General features: G+C 45.6%; 1 pseudogene; it reads right to left on the bottom strand.

The window, feature by feature from the left end:
* The window catches only part of LOC136537398 (probable inactive linolenate hydroperoxide lyase), a 30,960-nt pseudogene extending 15,079 nt beyond the window's left edge, over nucleotides 1-15,881 (bottom strand).
* Between the last annotated feature and the right edge of the window lie 1,045 nt (nucleotides 15,882-16,926).

The following is a 16,926-nucleotide window of genomic DNA, read 5'->3' as shown; positions in this document are numbered from 1 at the left end:
TGGCCAAGTTTATCCCCATAGCATGAACCATCTATGTATCCTATCCATGCCACCTCCACTTCCGGCGTGTTGCGCCCCACCTCCGTTCGCCACTATAAGATCCCCTTGGTCCTTGCTATTCTTCTTCTTCATCCCCATTCCCCTCGCATTTAGGGTAGAGGTACGAGACCCAATCATCATCCAAAGAACTAGGCTCATCAGTCTGAGGTGATGGTGTAATCTAAGAAGAAGAAGGATTTGGTTTTCGAAGAAGTTCAAGTCTACCTTTGGTTAGTTTGGTTTTAGGGTTTACGATATTTTACTTCTCAGTCTCCTGTTCCTGGATCTGTTGGACCTACGCCATGTTTTGGATAATCATCTTCCTGCTATTTCTCCATTGCTCTCGTCTATCTCACCTTCTAGATTAAGTCTCGATTGTATTAGGTTGCTCTTGGCCATGTAACTTTAAATTCCTGTATGGTTTAGCATCCAAAGTCGTGTAATCTTTCGTGTAATCCCTGACCTATGAAATGTAATCGCGTTTCCCCTCTTCTGCTTCTTGCTTTGAATCTCGGGATGAGATTATTTTTAGGGGGGTTGGTTGTAACACCTCTGGTGTTATGAGCTCGTTTAACACCGAGATTTAGGCCTAAGAAAATTTTCGAAACGAGTTTCTCAGATTTTTTATTTAAAACATACTTGATGTGATAAGTGAATTTAGTTTGACTTGGTTTTGTGGACTCGAATCAATGCCAAGTTAAATTACTCAGTGTGTAAAGATATTTAGGAATGTCGAACAACAATTCTAGCCAATAGATAGTGAACGGTTTGTTCTATTAGATTAAGCAAGAAAAGCAACTTTTATAAATAAAATAAAATCCATTAATAAATAGAACAATATATATATATAGCCTTGGTCTAAGTATAGACTTGTTTTAGTCCCTATGATAAGTTGGTAACGTACCAGCGACAGCTATCCATATGGCCGCTTCACAAAGTTAACATGATTGGTGCGAAAGCATGTAACAGACGAGTGATCGTGCGGCAGCTTCATTTACTTTTCCTAGCACGGCGTACAACGTACTCGCCTTGCGTTGCAATTATTCACCATCCCGTCTCCCTTCGTGGCTCTGCACCCCGGCGTGTCTATTTGCTTGTGCCATTATGTTTCTCTCCCTCGCTAGCGTCATGTCTAAATTTTAATGGGAGCACATGGGTCTGTCGTGCCCACACCCCTGCTAAGCGCCGTTTGTCTGCTTCGTCGCATCATCTCTGCCTGCTTTGCTTGTTTCTATCTGACTCTACCGAGCCCCGCGTTGCTCCCCCTCCCTCTATTTTTCTACTGTCTAGGTCTTGTCTGTCTATCTCTGCTTGTCTATATGGTCTGCCTCTATTGTCCCATCACGCTATTGTTGTTGTCACAGCACCATGGTCTGCCTCAGCGTTCTGCTAGGCTGAGCCGTCTCAACCTTGCCTCTGCTACCTCTGTCTGGCTCTGCTCCTCTGCTACCCTTTTTCTTTCTACCAGGCCAGCAACCCAGAGCCATTACCACCAGGCAAGGCACACACGTGAGCCCACAACATCGGCTTAGGTCGCACCCGTCATCACCCGGCCACTACACGCGCAAGCGCAACGAGCCCCGCTGCTGACCGTGCTGCCCGAAGCACTACAACACCCTGCCATGGCTGGCCCACTACCGCCCGAGCCTCCATCGCCAGCCTCGCCTCCTTCACATGCATGCGAGCCTACTCGGTTTCATGATGGACCTATAGCTCCCACAGCGCTGCCCCTCCTTTTCCTTCCCCATGCATGAATCGCCCTAGTATCGCTGCACCGTCGCACGGAGGGCCATGCCAGGGGCCAACTCTCAACCACGCCCTTCTCTCTGGCCAAGCTTCTTCTACACAGCTGTCGCCGTGCCACGCTTCTCGTGTGGCCATGCCATGGCCCACTGCTCTGGGCGCCCTCTAGCCGAACCATGTCTGCATCCGTCGCACAGTCACCATGTGCGCAAGCACGCCCAAGCATGCGCCATCCCTTCCTTCCCTGCTATGGACTGCAGCCACCGTGCTGAGCCCTGCCTTGGCCTGTGCCTTCTTCCTCGAGTGCGCACGCCACCGCTGCGTGGCCACCATGACTGGAGTGTCGTTGCCGCTGTCCGGCCATCTGGAGCCATCACTGCTGGCTTGCCGCCGCCATGGCTCGAGTGAGCAGGCTACCATGGGCCGGCTCTGGTCTTGCCGTGGCCAAGCCATGGTCGCGCAGGCCCCTGTGCCCCTAACCAGTGGGTTCTTACCGCCATCGTGCCTTCCCCGATCAAGATTGACCATCAACCGGTGATTCCCCGCCAGTGCTCTGCTTTGAGAATGAAGAGAAGGTGAGAAATGAGAATAGAATTAATATAGGGTTCTTATTGCTAAATATGTGACTCATACGAATAGTATATGCTAGATTGCTGGTTAGTTTTGAGAAAGCATAGGGTCCTTTTTGTGTATTCGCTAGGTCAGTTGGGCAGGCCGTGTTGGGCCAGTCGACTATGAAAGGTCCTTGTGTGGTTTTGGTAATTGAGTGACAACCTAGGTGGACTAATTGTGTTTATATGAGATACACAGGTGATTAGTCCACAGGTACATGTGTGTGAGCAACATATGCCATGAAGGTGAAAATGGCTTGGAGATGTTGCAAAGCTCACACATATGATGATGAAGGAGCTCATTGCAAATGAGACATGACATTGAGTCATGTGATCAAGGTGGAGAAGATCAAGACATGACTGGGCTTGATGGACCGGTTGCAAGCGTGAAGGGCAAGTTGGAGGCTTTGGAGCAATGGACCGTGTGGCGGTGAAGCTTAAGCAAGACTTGGCGTCGATGGACGAAGGCAACGGTGAAAAGCAAGTGAAATCAAGATCAATGAACCAATATAATCATGTGATGATATAAAGTGGATCATATCATTGTTGATCGTGTTGGTGCATGTGTTGCATCGACATTGGAGGAGATGGAATGGAATACGCAAGGCAAAGGTATAACCTAGGGCATTTCATTTCACCGGTCATAGGTGTGTAGAGAAGTTTATAACTGGGTTTAGTATAGATGGCCGTACTATCAAGAGGGGCAAACTTGTTTGCATATCGGTCATCTAGTGCCACTCGAGTGATCTAACTTTACATCATCGCTAGGATTGAGTGGCGTGGCAAGTTGAGTGGCTAATCCTTTAGAAAATGATTGTGAAAATGCTAACACGCATACACATGGTGGTGTACACTTGGTGGTGTTGGCACATTTACAAAGAAGATGAAGTTGGAGTTGATGTGGATCAACTTGGTGAAGAAACAGAGGCAAGGGTTCAAAACTCCACCGGCGGAGTGTCCGAATGCTGGCATCCTACGTTTGGTCAGTGGTAGCAGTGAGCGCGTAGGCGTCGGTCTTCGACCAGACACTGGCGCTGAAAGTGACCGGACGCTGGCAGGGTGCGTCTAGTCAGGCTGACGTATGGTGACGTAGGCGACACAGAGAAGTTGGAGAAGGACCGGACATTGATGTTGCGTCCGATCTTGACCAACTGAACGTGTTCGGTCATGACTAGAACCTTACTGGAAATGACCGGACGCTGGGGTCCTACGTCCAGTCACTTTGAGCCGCTGCGTCCGATCATCACTTGACCGTTGAAATCAAGCGACTGAGGTTGAACGGAGGCAACACATGGCGAGCATCCGTTGACCGGATGCTGAGGTCCTACGTCCGGTCGATATGATCGGAGCGTCCGATCGTCCCAAAATTTGCCCAGTGAAGGAGTAACGGCTAGTTTAGTCCGTGGGGCTATAAATAAAAGGGGGTCTCGGCCATGGCTAGAGTTGAGCACCTTGGGGGACTTTGTGTCCATGCTTGAGAGTGCTTGGGAGCCCTCCATCTCGCATATGCTTGATAGTGAACATTCGATTATGTGAGAGAGCAATTCTAGTGCGATTGCATCATGAGGTTGCATCGAGTGGCACTAGGTGATCGAGTTGCAAGCCGGTGGTGCTTGTTACTCTTGGAGGTTGCCACCTCCTAGACGGCTTGGTGGTGGTCTCCATCGAAGCCCGCAAGAAGCTTGTGCATTGCTCCAGAGAAGAGCTTTGTGAGGGGCATTATGCTCGCCCTACGGGAGCTGCGAAGAGCAACTCTACTTGAGCGTGTCATTGAGCTACCCTCACCTTCGGGGTAGGTTCTTGCGGCGCCCGATGTGTGGGCTTGGTGGGTGATGCCAATTAGCCGCCAAACCACCAAGTGAGCGGTCGACATAACGGGGACTAGCGTGTTGGCAAACATGTGAACCTCAAGAGAAAAATCATCGTGTCAACCTTGTCCTTCCTGTTGGTTTGCATCCCCGTTACACAAGCTTGCGATTATTTTCATATACATTAAGCTTGTGTTGTTGCTCTTGTAATTAGTTAGCTTGTGTACCTTACTAGTTACCTTCTTGCTTGTGTAGCATAGAAGTAGCTCCTTTGCGTAGCTAATTTGGTTTGTATAACCTTGTTAGTCACATTGCTTAGTTTGTGTAGCTAAGTATATACGCTCTCTAATTTGGCATTGGTTGCCTTGTTATTGAGCATTGCTAGTGAGCTTAGTTGGCTTTGTGCTTTTGCTTACTAGCATGTGTAGGAGCTCCCTCATTGCTTGAAGTACTAGTGGCATAGGTTTATGTGATCTTGTTCCTAGAATTGGTTAAGTGAGCTCTAATTAGCCCGACACCTTTGCTACTTAATTAGGATCTTAGCGAGGTGCTAGAGAACATAGATAGAGGGGTGTAGTCTTGGCTATACCAATAGTTTTAACTCTGCACTTGTTTTGGTTAGCCGGTGTGATTAAGTTTTAGTAATGACTATTCACCCCCCTCTAGTCGTCATCTTGACCCTACAGGCTACCGTCACACCGGGCTAGCTTGTTTGGGCCGCTAGCCACGCGCCCTGTCTGGGTCTCTAGCCGGCCTGCTCTCGCGCCCTGGGCCTTCCCTCTTGGGCCAACCTGCTCCCGCGTACCCACATGGGTCGTCCACGCCATTCCGCCGTCGCTGGGCCGTACCTGGCCAGCAAGCCGCGCGCGCGTCTGCAGGCCAAACCAAGCCGCATAGGCGCTTTTCTTTTTGTGTTGATTTTCATTTTGTTAATTCAATGTTATTCAAAAATTGAAAATAAATCATAGAAAATTTATAAAAATACCAAACTAGTTTTGTTGAGTTCCTAAAATCATGATCTATCTAATAGTATATTTTGTTCGCATAGATTCGGTATGTTTTTAGGGTCGCTCTAATTATTTTAACATGCTTAATATTGTTAAAAGGTGAACTTGTAGGAATTTTCATGATAAATCGATGATAGTATTGACTCTAAAAACTTTACAGTAAAGTACTAATATTATTAGCTGCTCACTGTAATTTTTGTAGCACCAGAATAATTAGTTTGCTATATAGATAATGATGCCCTATTTCGAATAATAATTAAATTGATAGAATGGGATAAAGAAACATCATGGATTCTAGCTCTTTCCAGATTGACTGTCATGGTGATTTTTGGGTTAGGAGGTCCTTGCGCCGTATTGAGTCCGGAACTCAGGGGTGGGGGCTTGGAGTTCCAGTTTGGATAGGGACCTGGACCCCGTGACAGGAGGGTAGTGGGTTAGTCCTGCTTGTGCCTAGGGTACAAGCAGGGCGTGTGTTTTCGGGATACCCAGCTGAGGGCATTGATTCACGAATCACCAGCATTCCGGTACGGCTTGTCTACGGCCTAGCACCATAATAAGATAAAAGATAGAAAAAAATATGATTGCTTACCACCTGCTTTAAAGTAGCATAGGTGCTTATATAGAATGGTTAGTTAACGAACTAACGCACTGCTAATAAAAATTGAATATAAGGACGCACTTTTAGTAATGCTTTCTCCAGATGCAACAAACCCACAAGCCAGATAGCCTTGCATATCCTTGAAGCTTTTTATTTTCTCCTATCGGGTAAGTCTTGCTGAGTACAATTAAGTACTAAGGGTTTTATTTCCCTTGTTGCAGGTGATAGGTGGATGCTAGAGCTAACTCTTGTATGTGGTTCCTCTTGGTGGGCTCAGAGAGGATTTCCTTTACGCTGCGATCGTAGTTTTTATTTATAACTCTCACTAAATGTTTTTATAAATAAAAGTTTATAATCTGTTGTCATAGTTTACATATCAATGCTTCTTCATGCCATGAATAGATGATTATTTCCGTTGTAATTCTGATCACATATTTATATTCTGCTGTTACATTAAATTATTCATAATTCTGATAATATGATTACATTCCGCTATTATAATAATAAATATTATACTCTGATATTGTATTAAAAGTAATGTAAGAAATGGTTAAGATTGATGTAAGCTTTATTCTCTCATTTGTGATCCTGAAGGAAAAATGTGGATTTTTGGGTTCTCCCTTGGAGTGTGCCCGATGAAACCGAGTAATTTGGTATTCTCCCTTGAGTACTTAGTGTCTAATGGAAGACGAGTATTCCTGGGAGGAATTAGATTAGGCAGTTCTACCACACCTAGCCTCGGTGGCGGCTCGTCGTTGCCTCGCGGCCAGCCAAACATCGATTCATCTCTTAAACAACCCCGGCCAGGTCGTTAGTGACGCGGCTTAACAGGAAGAGTCACTGATATGTATAAATATGAGTGACGTGTCTGGACAATACACGTCACTTTTGTTACTAGTGACGCGTTTTGTTGGGAAGAGTCAATAATATCTCTCCATATCAGTGACACGTCTACGTAAAATGCGTCATTGAGGTTAATAGTGACGCATTTTGTTGGATAGAGTCACTAATATTTATCTATAACAGTGACACGCCTAGTTAAAACGTGTCACTTCTATTATCAGTGACGCGTTTTCTTGGGACGAGTCACTGATATCTTGTCATTAGTGACGCGTCTTGTTTCTTAGGCATCGGCAACAACTTACCAGCGACGCGTGTCGTTTACCCACGTCACTAATGTATAATTACTGACGCATTTCAATTTTGAGTCACTAATTAATGTGTCTCCTTTGTGCTGTTTTGGCATAGTGAAAGCCCTAGAAACTTCGATATACAAATAGATCAGACAAACCAAAACAAAGAACTAGGGCAAGAACACGTGATTTAATTCATGGTTCGGTCACACCACAAAGGTGTACCTACGTCCCCGTTGTTGATAAGACTACAAAGGAAGAGTCTCTTTTAACTCCCCTCTTGCCAAGACAGTCATGAAGGCTAACCCGGCACAAGTTCACTAGAAAAGATGGTTAATACAAAATTATCGGTGCTCACCATAGATCGGGAGCTCTGGGCAATGCCTAGCCGTCCATAATTTGCAACAGATCAACATCCAAGAATAACAAGTCCAAATCAAAGAACCGGCAAGTTCACGAGTGCTCAAAGATCTAGAAAATGGAGTTCACAACTTTTCTCACACCCCTTAACCAATTCTTTTCACCAATTGAGGAGTCAATCACAAGACACACAAGAGATGGAGAAAGGGGAGCTTGAGATGAAAGCCTTTTGTGTTATTGGCATGTTTCAAGTGCTAGTGGTGTGTAAGAGTTGTGAGGAGAGAAAGGTGGATATATATATACACACACACGCGCACACACACACACACTCCACATTGAAAGCATCTAGGCCCCTAGTTGGATTTCGGTGATTAATGTCAATACAAGATTGCTATGACTAACGTGTGTTTTGCAGAGGCAATTAAGTTAGGTCATGGTAATGGAGATCGATTGGGCAATCGAGGTTGTCATGCCCCTACGATGGAAATCGTTTCAGTTTTCAAAGGATGGACGACAAGGTTAAGGATGACTAGTTCTAAGTGTCGATTGGAGTTGGAGAGACACTTAGAGTAGTTTAGGACTTTGTTTTTCCTTTGGCTGTACTATGAAGGGGGTATGAACGGGTAGCTTGACCTAGTTGAGTCTAGTAAGTTAGGTGTGGTGCACACTTGTTAAAACTAGCTCTAGGTAGCTCCTATGAATGCCTAAGATCCTTTGGAGCAAACTTCATTCACATATGTTCGGAAGTTGGAAGTGAATGGAGGGTCAAATACTGACTGGACGCTGGCTCCGGTGCGACCGGACGCTGGCCGCAGGGTCCGGTCAGTTCATTTGACCGAGAAGATCAAGTCTGGTGTGACCGGACGCTGGGAGGTCATGTGACCGGACGCTGAGGGCCAGCGTCCGGTCAACTCCAGTAAGGGTCCAGACTTGGAAAAGTGTGACCGGACGCGTCCGGTCAGTGTGACCGGACCCTGAGTATCCAGCGTCCGGTCATTTACAGTAAGCATCCAAGAGCGACCGGACGCGTCCGGTCGGTACTGACCGGACCCTGACAGCGTCCGGTCATCACTTGAATGCTAGTTCGCGGGTTGAACTGACCGGAGCGTCTGGTCATCACGACCGGAGCATCCGGTCATCCCGCAGAAGCTCATAACGGTTAGTTTTTCAGGCTGGCTTATAAATAGAAGCTCCACTCGTGAGTGGAGTATCCTTTGCTCATTCCAATAGCTGAGAAACACGTTTGTGAGTGCCAAGAAGAGCAAGATCCTAGTGAGGTGTTTGTGATTTGAGAATCCAAGAGAGTAGCCTTACTAGCAAATCAAGAGTAGCAAAGTGTGCATCCATCTTCTCATTAGGCTTCGCGTGGTCAAGTGAGAGTTCGTGCTTGTTACTCTTGGTGATCGCCATCACCTAGATGGCTTGGTGGTGATTGGGAGTTTGGTGTTCACCCGACGGAGCTTGTGGGTGACCCAACTCAAGTTGTGAGCGGTTTTGGGTGATTCGCCGCGATGGAGTGTCGAGGAATCAACCCGTAGAGAGCACTTGATCCTTGCACGGATCAAGGGGGAGCTACACCCTTGTGCGGGTGCTCCAACGAGGACTAGTGGGGAGTGGTGACTCTCCGATACCTCGGCAAAACATCGCCGCGTTCCTTTCTCTCTCTACTTACTTTGAGCACTTACTTTGAGTATTTACTTTGAGCAATTCAATACTTGTTTTACATTCATAGAATTGCTTGCTAGAGTAAGTTTGGAACATAGGTTGAGAGGTTGTTGTGCATTAGTTTGATATAAACACTTTTCTAGGCACAAGGGGTTAATTGGGCTATCCGTAGGATTTGATTATTGCAAGAGAATTTAGAATTAGCCCAATTCATCCCCCCCTCTTGGGCATCTTGATCCTTTCAATTGGTATCAGAGCCTCATGCTCACTTTTTAAGCTTAATTGCTTAGAGCAAGATGTCTCACGGGGATGGACCTCCTCCTATCTTTGAGGGAGATGATTTTCCATATTGGAAAATCCGCATGGAGGCATACTTAGAAGCTCTAGATGTTGGAATTCTTAGAGCCGCCTCTCAAGGGTTCCCCGCACCTAGGAATGCCGCACAACTTCAAGGCGATGAAGTGAATTATGAGAAATGGAATGCAAAGGCTCGCAACACCATTTTTAGAGGTCTTTGCAAAGAGGTGTTCAATCGTGTAAGGAACCACAAAGACGCCCATGCTCTATGGTCGGACGTTTGTGCGCTCCATGAGGGAACCAAGAGTGAGCGTGAGGAGCGCTATCATCTTGTGATTAAAAAGCTAAATTCTTTTGAGATGTTTCCCAAAGAAAGTGCTAATGAGATGTATTCTCGATTAAATGTTCTTGTAGAGGAAGTCAATGGGCTTGGACTTACTCAAATGTCACCATCCGATGTTGTGAGAAAAATCTTGAGTGTCCTCCCCATTGATAAATATGGGCACATTGTGACCATGCTACATCAAGGTGATCTTTCCACCGCTACACCGACACAAATCTTGGGAAAGATCAATGCTCATGAGATGTACATGCACATCACACCACAAGATGGCTCATCCTCTACAAAGAAGAAAGAGAAGGACCTAGCATTCAAAGCTAGCCAAGACAAGGGCAAAGCAAGACTTGAGTATGAGAGCTCAAGTGATGAAGATGATGAAGAAAGCCTTGCCCTCATGGTGAAGAAGACCACCAAGATGCTAAAAAGGCTAAACAAGAGTGGCATCAAGTTTGATGGCAAGAAGAAGAAGTTCTTCACTAGCTCAAGAAGAAAGTCAATCTCCGAGATGGATTGCTACAATTGTGGCAAACTTGGTCATCTAGCTCATCAATGCACAAAGCCCAAGAAAGACAAGTTCAAGAACAAGGGCAAGAAAGGTGATTCAAGTGATGAAGATGAAAAGAAGAAGAACAAGCCATACAAGAAGAGAGATGGCAAAAAGAGGGAGTTCTACAAGAAGAAGAAGAGTGGCAAGGCCTATATTGTCGGTGACTGGCTCACGGACATTGATTCATCAAGTGGATCATCCGATGATGATAGTGACGATGAAAAGGTGGCCGCCATTGCTATTGATCTTGCATCTTCACCACCACCATCGCCATCATCCTCTACACACCTATGTCTTATGGCCAAAGGTGAACGCAAGGTAACTAAGAGTGATGATAGTAGTGATGATGAACATGCTAGTGATGATGATAGTGATAGCGATGATGATGACTCACCTACCTATGATGATCTTGTCAAAATACTAAGAAAATATACTAAGATCATTAGAAAGAGTAGAGCTATAAATAAAAAACTTGATGCTAAAAATGACTCACTCTTAGCTAAATGTGACACATTAGAAAAGGCTAATGATGAGCTCAAAGAAACAAATGATTCTATATCATCCAAACTCAAGGAGCTCAAATCTTCTAAGAAAGAGCTTAAAGATAAAAATGATAAACTTGAGTGGGTGCACAATGAGCTTATCACTAGTCACAATAAGCTAAAAGATGAATATGCAACTCTAAAGATTAATTATGATGCCCTTATTATTGCACAAGAATTCTTACCAAATGAGCCACATGATGCTACTAACCATGTTGTTAAGATTGATATAGCTACCTCATGTGATGATTTAATTGATGAAAGCATTGAGCATGGATCTAGTAGCAAGGGCAAGCAAGTGGTTGAGTGCAATAACTATGATGAGTATGTCAAGCTCAAGAGTAACAATGAGAAGCTCATGAAAGATCTTGAAGAAATGAAAAGTCACAACACCATTGTGCTAGAAACTCTTGATCATGACAAAGAGGTGATCCTTGAAAATGAGAAGTTAAAAGAAGAAGTCAAGAAACTCAAGGAGGAGAAGAACAATGATCTTCTCAAGGAAGAGAACAAGAAGCTCAAGATGGAGAAAGAGCATCTCAAGGTGGGATTGAGCAAGTTTGCTAGAGGCAAGCATCTCCAAAGTGAGCTACTCATGAATACCGTCATGAAGATGGATAGAAGTGGCATTGGATATATATGGCAAGTGTAGAGAAGAAGAAGGCTCAAGCTCAACATCAACAATCAAAGCCAAAGCCAAAGCCAAAGAGATGTTTTGAATGTGGACAAGAAGGCCACTTTGCTCATGAGTGTCAAACTCCACCGCCACAACCCTTGCCCAAGCATGCTAGACCCTTTGCTTTCAATGCTCACTACATGCTTAGAAAAGATTCGAGTGGAAAGATGAAAGTCATGTTCTTGGGTCCCCCCAACAAGAGTAGGCCTAAGAAAATTTGGGTGGCTAAGTCACTTGTTGAGAAGGTGAAGGGCCCTCAACAAGCTTGGATCCCTAAAGCTTGAATCTCTTGTGTGTAGGTGAACTACAAGACCGGTGGAAGTCATTGGGTTATTGATAGTGGTTGCACTCAACATATGACCGGTGACCCTCGTATGTTCACCTCACTAGATGAAGAGGTAGATGGACAAGAGAAAATAACATTTGGAGATAATTCAAAGGGCAAGGTTAAAGGATTGGGTAAAGTGGCAATATCAAATGATCATTCCATCTCCAATGTACTCTATGTTGCTTCATTGAGCTTCAACTTGCTATCCGTTGGGCAATTGTGTGATCTTGGCTTTCAATGCTTATTCACCGAGAAGGAGGTGGTTGTGTCCGAGGTAGATGACAATCAAGTGATATTCAATGGATTTAGATACAACAACTTATATCTAGTTGACTTCACCTCCGAAGATGCAAACTTGAAGACTTGCCTATTCACCAAAACAACACTTGGGTGGCTATGGCATAGAAGACTTGCTCATGTTGGGATGAGCTCACTCAAGAAGCTTATGAAGAATGATTTGGTGAGAGGGTTGAAGGATGTGAAGTTTGAAAAGGACAAGCTTTGTAGTGCATGTCAAGCCGGCAAGCAAGTTGCAAACACTCATCCAACCAAAGCTTTCATGTCAACCACAAGAGTGCTAGAACTCCTACACATGGATTTATTTGGACCAACAACATACAAGAGTTTGGGAGGAAATCTCTATTGTCTTGTGATTGTGGATGACTATTCAAGATATACATGGGTGTTCTTCCTTCATGACAAATCCGAAGTTGCATCTTGTTTCAAGAAGTTTGCCAAGAGAGCTCAAAATGAATTTGAAGTGAAGCTCAAGAAGATAAGAAGTGACAATGGCAAAGAGTTTGACAACACAAACATAGAAGCTTATTGTGATGAAGTTGGAATCAAACATAAAGTCTCCGCAACCTATACTCCTCAACAAAATGGTGTAGTTGAGAGGAAGAACCAGACTTTGATCACTCTTGCAAGGACAATGCTAGATGAGTACAACACCCCCGAAGCTCTATGGGCGGAAGCAATCAACACCGCATGTTATGCATCCAATCGCCTATTTCTTCAAAAGTTCCTTGTCAAGACTCCATATGAGTTGCTCAATGGGAAGAAGCCAGACGTCTCCTTCTTTAGGGTGTTTGGTTGCAAGTGCTACATCTACAAGAAGCGGCAACACCTAGGGAAGTTTCAAAGGTGTTGTGATATAGGTTTTCTTGTTGGTTACTCATTGAAGTCCAAAGCATATAGAGTATTTAATCATGCCACCGGCTTGGTTGAAGAAACATATGATGTAGAATTTGATGAATCTAACGGCTCCCAAGGAGCACATGAGAATCTTGATGATGTAGGTGATGAACCATTGAGGGAGGCTATGAAGAATATTCCGGTGGGAGACATCAAGCCAAAAGATGATGAAGATGATGTACAAGTCATTAATCAACCCTCTTCATCAAATGTACCACAAGATGGTGAAAAAGTTGGGAGAGTAGAAAATGAAGATACTCATATCTCCCATGAGCAAATGGTGGTACAAGCACAAGATGTTGATGCTCCACAACCTCCTCCTCAAGTGGTCAATAGAAGAAATACACCTCTCCTACAAGATCATCCACAAGATCTCATCATAGGGAGTCCAACAAAGGGGGTGATGACTCGATCTCAAAAACTTACCTCATTTATTACTCATCACTCTTTTGTCTCTTGCTATGAGCCTACCAAGGTAGAAGAAGCTCTCAAAGATCCGGATTGGATCAATGCCATGCATGAAGAGTTGAACAACTTCACTCGCAATGAAGTTTAGAATCTTGAAGAGCGACCAAAAGGTGTAAGAGTCATTGGAACGAAGTGGGTGTTCCGCAACAAGCAAGATGATCAAGGTGTTGTTGTGAGGAACAAGGCAAGACTAGTAGCAAAGGGGTTCTCTCAAGTTGAAGGTTTAGATTTTGGAGAAACCTTTGCACCGGTTGCAAGATTAGAAGCCATCCATATCCTTCTTGCATATGCATCACATCATGAAATGAAACTATATCAAATGGATGTGAAAAGTGCATTCTTAAATGGCTTTATTAATGAACTAGTCTATGTTGATCAACCTCCCGGGTTTGAAGACCCTAGATATCCTAATCATGTTTATAGGTTGTCCAAGGCACTATATGGGCTTAAGCAAGCCCCAAGAGCTTGGTATGAGCGCCTTTGGGACTTCCTTATTGAGAAGGGCTTCACCATTGGGAAGGTCGACACCACACTATTCACCAAGAAGCTTGATGGGCATATCTTCATTTGTCAAGTATATATTGATGATATCATCTTTGGATCATCAAATGAAGACTCATGCAAAGAATTTGGTGAATTGATGTCTAAGGAGTTCGAGATGTCAATGATTGGTGAGCTTACATTCTTTCTTGGTTTTCAAGTCAAACAAATGAAAGAAGGCATCTTCATCTCTCAAGAGAAATACATAAAAGATCTTCTCAAGAGATTCAAGATGGATGAATGTAAGCCAATCAAGACCCCAATGCCTACCAATGGACATCTCGACCTAGATGAGGGAGGTAACTCGGTTGATCAAACTCTCTACCGTTTCATGATTGGTAGCTTGTTATATTTAACCGCATCTAGGCCCGACATCATGTTTAGTGTGTGTATGTATGCTAGATTTCAAGCTAGTCCTAAGGAAACTCATTTAATTGCCGTAAAAAGAATCCTTAGGTATCTTAAGCACACACCAAGCATTGGCCTTTGGTATCCCAAAGGAGCTTTATTTGAATTAATTGGCTATTCCGATTCGGATTACGCCGGATGCAAAGTTGATAGAAAGAGCACATCCGGAGGGTGCCATTTGCTTGGTAGATCACTTGTGTCTTGGTCCTCCAAGAAACAAAATAGTGTGGCTTTGTCCACCGCCGAAGCGGAATACATTGCCGCGGGTGCTTGTTGTGCACAAATATTATACATGAAACAAACTTTACTAGACTATGGAGTAGCTCTAGAGAAAGTACCTCTTTTGTGCGACAATGAAAGTGCGGTAAAACTTGCAAATAATCCGGTTCAACATTCTCGCACCAAGCATATAGATATCCGCCATCACTTTCTAAGAGATCATGTAGCTAAAAATGATATATCACTAGAAGGTGTAAGATCCGAAGATCAATTAGCGGATATCTTCACTAAACCGCTAGATGAGGCTACATTTTGTAGATTGCGGAACGAGCTCAATGTACTTGATTTTAGTAACTTCACTAAAAATTGAGCTTGTGTTGTCCCTTGCATTCATTGTAATATACAACATGTTTAATTTGTGGCAATGCATATAGGGCTTGTCTAACATAGTTAAGATAACCGCCGAAAAGCGTGTGAAGAAGCTTAACCTTGGATCAAACTTGACAAGCAACTAGACTTACTTACAAGTATTACATATGCATGAATGTTGTTTTGTCGTTTTGTTCCATTTGCCCTCTTGTTGCCTATTTTCTTAAAAAGAATTATAGCCTAAGGCAAAATATTTTGAAAAATATGAGGGTTTGAGAGAGGTCGCTCACATCAGTCCCAATTGGTGTTTATTTGGATCTTATTCAAGTTGGGACTTGATTGGGAACAGGTAGCGCGAAGGAATGTTGAAGGATTGCTGTAAAAGGTGCACCGGACGCTGCACTGGACGCTGCTGTCCAGCGTCCGGTCAGTTCACAGGAGGTGAACTACTGATGAAGGAGTGACCGGACGCTGCGTCTGTGCGTCCGGTCAGGAAGGGCTCAGCGTCCGGTCGATCGGAGGATGACAAAGTTAAACTGACCAGACCTTGGCTGCGTCCGGTCATGGACCACCGGACGCGTCCGGTCGCGATTTCAGAGGATTCGGACCTCTCTGGAATCGACCGGACGCTGGGTGGTAGCGTCCGGTCGCTACCACCGGAGCGTCCGGTCAGTGGATCTCGCGCGTCAAGGACTCTTTTCCCTTTTCCTTTTCTATCGCGTTTTGGGGGTTATTTATCCGAACCTTCGGTTCTTCTTCCTTGACCTAACCCGAGCCACCGTGAGCCCGCAGCCAAGCCGCCACCTCTTGCCTAGCCGCGCCGCCGCAGCCGCCAGCCCAAGCGCCGGGTCGCCGCCGTCCCTCGCGCCGACCGTCACGCCACCTCGCCCGGCCCCCACGCCAGCCTCGCACCGCAGTCTCGCGCCTGCCCAGCCGCGCGTCTCCGTGCCCCTGCCCCGCGCCACCGCCGGCCAGTCGCAGCCACACATCGTCGTCTCGCAAGCCACCGCCTGCTCAGCTCCTCGCCGGCCTTCTCGCACCCAAGCTCGTTGTTCCATCGGTGCCAAGGCTGAAAATCCTCGCCAAGTGATCTTGCCCTATCCTCCCATTGTTTGGTAAGGCAAATCTTGTGGTTCAATCTTGATCTCCAATTGTGACCTAGATCAAATTCTAATTACATTGATTCCCCATTGCATTCAGGGCGTTTGACCTAACCCTAACCGGTTCCGAGATCCCCCACGTGACGTCTTATCTACTCTCGGTTCGCTGATCGTCAGGTAGAAAGCCATTCAATTTAATTTCGCATCTACATTGCTTTCTCTGCTAGGTCTTCGCATCTATTAGACATATGGTATTTATTTGTATATCCATCTATTCTATCGTGCAGCGAGTCGGTTCCGTTGTGGTTCAATTGGTAGTTGGCAGTCAACTCGGAGCCAAGCTCGCGAGTAAGGATCGAGGCCAAGCCTCGAAAGCGACAGTTTGACAGTTGATCTTCATCAGCGTCAGTTCACCATCTTGTCAGCTCAGATGGCTCGCACCAAGAATGTTGGTGGTGGCCCAGGTGATGATGATCGGAGGCCACCGCCTCGTCAGCCAGCCGGATCCAAGGGAAAATCAACCAAGCAAGTAACATCCAAGAAGCGGAAGTACCCCGACGCAGAGACAGCCAGAGCAGCAGCTGTTGTAGAGGCCGCAGAGCGTGCCGAGAGAGGTGCCACCCATAGGGGAATTGTCATCGCAGATCAGCCAGTTTCACCCGCAGTCAGAGCTACGATTGAGGAGGTTGAGCGTCGTCATGGTAGTCCAGCTGGGACTGCCACGTTTGCAGGACGACGGGTTGCCATTGAGGAGGGTCCATCAGCACAGCAGCAGCCTCCACCAGCAGAGCCTCAGCTAGCCCAGGAGACTCAGGAGAGTCAGGAGACTGAGCCGGCACCTCAGCTACGCCGCTCGAGTCGTACCAGTGCTGCAGTTCCACCGAGGCCAGCTACACGGCGCAGGGGTTCACGCCCTCTGCCCAGACCACAGGGT

The sequence above is a fragment of the Miscanthus floridulus genome, chromosome 2 (assembly GCF_019320115.1).
Source record: "Miscanthus floridulus cultivar M001 chromosome 2, ASM1932011v1, whole genome shotgun sequence".
In the NCBI taxonomy this organism is placed as follows: Eukaryota; Viridiplantae; Streptophyta; class Magnoliopsida; order Poales; family Poaceae; genus Miscanthus; species Miscanthus floridulus.
The sequence above is the reverse complement of the archived record's forward strand: the minus strand, read 5'-3'. Positions and strand labels throughout refer to the sequence as shown.